We start from the raw sequence: 4,741 nt of genomic DNA, 5'->3' as shown, positions 1-4,741 counted from the left end.
CCGGGTGGCGGGACTCCAGTCTGACTCCAGTCTGGGTTCAGGTTTGGTAACTGGACTCAAAGCGCTTTACAATTCTGCCGCACATTCACCCAATCATTCACACATTCAGGATGATTCAGGATTACCACGCAGGGCGGCGGCCAGCTCGTCAGGATCAGTCAGGGTGAGGCGTCTTCCTCAGGCACACCTCGACACTCCGCTAGGAGGAGCCGGGGCTTCAACTAGCGACCTTCCGGTTACCAGCCAACCCGCTCCATTATCCATCACTAACGTCCCCGAAGGTCCTAGGAGAAAAACCCATTGTGCATCCAGGACATGGACTCATGGTGGCCCCCTTGGGCCGGGGGGGGGGGGGGGGGGGGGGGCACTGTGAGTCCATGCCCCTTCACCTGGGGTCCCCAGGTGAAGGGGCATGGACCCCGTCCTCCTAGGGTTCCCAGGCCCCGGGTGAAGGGGTCCATGAGGTCTCCATGAGGTCCTGAGTTCTCCATGAGGTCCTGATTTCTCCGTGAGGTCCTGAGTTCTCCATGAGGTCCTGAGTTCTCCGTGAGGTCCTGAGTTCCTTGTGGTGGAGGGAGGGATATCCTGTGGCCTTGAGCGCGGCGACTAACATGTATTGAAATATTATTGTTGCTGCTTTCTGACCAGGAGCTGGCGTGCTCCCAAGCCTGGGGGGAAACAGCCTTGGAACTTTTGCCCTTCAGGGAGCCCCCGTCCACAGTGGAGCGGAGGGGATATTAGTGTTTCAACGGTCGGAGGCGCAGCCAACCCCAACGCAAGGGGCTGCCAGAGGCCCGCGGTGCCAAGAGGTGTTGCTAGGCCCGTGGACGTTGGTAACACGAAGGGACTGGTCCAGGGACGGCCATTGTTCCAGTGTTCACGGTCTGAAAGAGAGGTCAAAACATTTCCTGTGGCTGAGGTCACACGGTACCGCCGCTATGGGTGGAAGGCCATCACTATGTAGGGGATACAGAACGTCATATCTTCCCATATCGTTACATATCAGGCAAGAGGACGCTATTATATATCACGTAGTACCCTCATAACCTATGATGATGTTTCCGGATATATCCTGTAGTTTCTCCATTTATATCCTGATATATCCTGTAGTAACTCCATATATCCTGATATATCCTGTAGCAACTCCACATATCCTGATATTTCCTGTAGTTTCTCTATATATCCTGTAGTATATTCATATATCCTGTGGTATCTCCATATATCCTGATATATCCTGTAGTTTCTCTATACATCCTGTAGTATATTCATATATCCTGTGGTATCTCCATATATCCTGATATATCCTGTAGTTTCTCTATATATCCTGTAGTATATTCATATATCCTGTGGTATCTCCATATATCCTGATATATCCTGTAGTTTTTCTATATATCCTGTAGTATATTCATATATCCTGTGGTATCTCCTGTAACGTGAGCGTTTGGCTGAACCCAAGTGCACAGACGGGCGAAGAGCGTGGAACAGTGTCAATCGTTTATTCGGATTCAGGATCGGCAGGCAGGATAGTCAGACAGGCGGGGATCAGGAGCAGGCAGGGTAGTCGGACAGGCGGGGATCAGGAACCGGCAGAATAGTCAGACAGGCGGGGATCAGGAACCGGCAGAATAGTCAGACAGGCGGGGGTCAGGAGCAGGCAGGATAGTCAGACAGGCGGGGATCAGGAACCGGCAGAATAGTCAGACAGGCGGGGGTCAGGAGCAGGCAGGATAGTCAGACAGGCGAGGATCAGAGAGCAGGCAGGATAGGTGGTAGATCAGGATTCGAATCGCGGGAAAGCACTGTGAAACACAAGAGACAATCTGGCAGGGAATGTTTGGGAGGAAAGGACTGATATAGGGGAAACACAGGTGAAGGTGGTTGGGTTAATTGGGAGTGATCAGGGTGGCAGGCAGGTGAATGGGAAAACCAGGGGCGGATCATGACACTCTCCATATATCTCCAGGTGGATGTTCTGGTCCGTTGGTGAGGAGGAGATGTTTGGTGAGGAGCTTTACAAGAGGGGAACTCCCCACAGGACAACAGATTGTGACAGATTAAGAAACTATGCTGGTATATCCTGTTACCACAGCAAGTGCGTCTGAAGGATTCACTAGTGACGCCTCTAGTGTTGTCACTAGTGATGTCACTAGAGAGGTCAAAAGAGTCATCACTAGTGATGTCACTAGAGAGGTCAAAAGAGTCATCACTAGTGGTGTCACTGTAGTTTCTCCATATATCCTGTAGTATATTCATATATCCTGATATATCCTGTGGCCAGCAGCCAGTCCCAGTCCACACACACACACATAGACACATACACACACACACACACACAAGATGCGCACGCACAGAAACACTCATGCAAACTCATGAAACACTCATAGTACCGAACCCAGCATGCACCCGCAAGCTCTACACACACTCAGACACACGCTCACCACACACACACTCAGCACAACCGCAGACCGACATTCTCCACACACAAGCCCCAGACACTCAGACACACAAACGCCCCTTACTCGGACAGACTCTCAGATACACAATCAACACACACACACACACACACACACACTTAGACAGACACTCGGATACACACTCCACACACACACACACACACACACACACACACACTGGAGGATCAGGGTTTATTACAGCTCCGCCCCCTCACACCTCGTTAAGCCGGGTGCTAACGACCTCTGTGAGTGTGTGTGTGTGTGTGTCTGGCTGTGTTAGCTCTTGTAAAGAGTTTATCAGGCTAACTTCCCATTCCCAGTTAGCAGCTGAAGCTAAAGCTGGTGGTACGAGGACCATGTGGACCCTCTCTCTAACTAATGCTAGTTAAATCTGGATCTCGACCCGCAGAATTCTGGAGAAACCTCCTGAGGCGCGCGTGTGTGTGTGTGTGTTTGTGTGTGTACGTCTGTGAGTGTGCATCTGTTTTATTAATAACTAAATTCCTACGTGTGCTATTATTACTCATGCATGCATGCTGCTGATGGTAGTGTCTTACTTCCTGGACTCCTCACACACTCACACACAAACACACTCACACACATAAACACATGCACACACCAAGCACATACGCACACACACACACACACACACACACACACACACACACACACACACACACACACACACACACACACACACACACAGGTGGGGTTTGTGGTGGAGGTGTTGGAGGTGGAGGTGGGGGTTAGGGCGAGGGGATGGGGTTCATCAGCCCAGAGGAAGAGGTGGGGCGGAGGTGTAGAACCGACCTGTAAATCAGCTCCTGCAGCCCAGCATCTGACAGGAAGCAGCAACCGCCTGGCTTCCTGTCCCCAGCTCCAACACATCACTTAACCCAAACCCTTTTATATCAGTGTGTTATTGCAGTACTTCACCAAGTGATTATTAGAAATTAACCAAGTGATTAATAGTCGTTCACAGGGATTCGTAGTAGGTCACTATGTGGTTAGTAGTAGTTCAAAGAGTGATTTGTAGCAGTTCACAGAGTGATTAGTAACAGTTAACAAAGTGATTAGTAGTGTTCACTCAGTGAATAGTTTTAGTTCACAGAGTGGTTAGTAGTAGTTCACAGGGTGATTAGTAGTAGTTCACAGAGGGATTAGTAGTAGTTCCCAGGGTGTTTACTAGTAGTTCACAGGGTGATTAGTAGTAGTTCACAGAGGGATTAGTAGTAGTTCCCAGGGTGTTTACTAGTAGTTTGCAGAGTGGTTAGTAGTAGTTCACAGGGTGATTAGTAGTAGTTCCCAGGGTGTTTACTAGTAGTTCAGAGGGTGATTAGTAGTAGTTCACAGAGGGATTAGTAGTAGTTCCCAGGGTGTTTACTAGTAGTTCACAGGGTGATTAGTAGTAGTTCACAGAGGGATTAGTAGTAGTTCCCAGGGTGTTTACTAGTAGTTCACAGGGTGATTAGTAGTAGTTCACAGAGGGATTAGTAGTAGTTCCCAGGGTGTTTACTAGTAGTTTGCAGAGTGGTTAGTAGTAGTTCACAGGGTGATTAGTAGTAGTTCCCAGGGTGTTTACTAGTAGTTCAGAGGGTGATTAGTAGTAGTTCACAGAGGGATTAGTAGTAGTTCCCAGGGTGTTTACTAGTAGTTTGCAGAGTGGTTAGTAGTAGTTCACAGGGTGGTCAGTAGTAGTTCACAGAATGGTCAGTAACTCTAGCCTGACTCCCGTCTCCATGGAGATAACAGCGGGCTAACCGTTCCCCGGTGTACCTGTGGGTCCTGCGCCACCGGACAATAACAGGAAGGTATGGGGTCAGAACAGTCTCAATAATAATGAATGCACAGAGAAGGATTCACAAATGCATTTTGTGATTTATATATAAATTACTCTCTTCTCACAAATACATTTCAATGCACACACAAATGGATATCGGTATGTATAAATGTAAAATAAATCCATAAACAAAAATAAGTTTCACAAACACATTTCTGATCCACACACAAATGTGTCTTGTTTTAAATAAATGTAATATAAATCCATAAATATATTAATTTAAAAAAATATTTGCAATTTTCATAAAAAATGTGTTTGGATGTTGTTACATTTATATACAAAATGTTAAACTTGAATTAACAAGACGCTTTTCATTTGTGAACTTGATTGCATTTGTGTGTGAATTGGTCTGTATTTATATGTGGATTTTTGAGACTCTTGTGTGTGGATCAGAAATGTGTTTGTGAAACTTATTTTTGTTTATAGATTTATGTATAAATCACAACAT

This window comes from Pollachius pollachius, assembly GCF_949987615.1.
Source record: "Pollachius pollachius genome assembly, chromosome: 16".
NCBI lineage: Eukaryota > Metazoa > Chordata > Actinopteri > Gadiformes > Gadidae > Pollachius > Pollachius pollachius.
Note: the sequence above shows the minus strand (reverse complement) of the source record.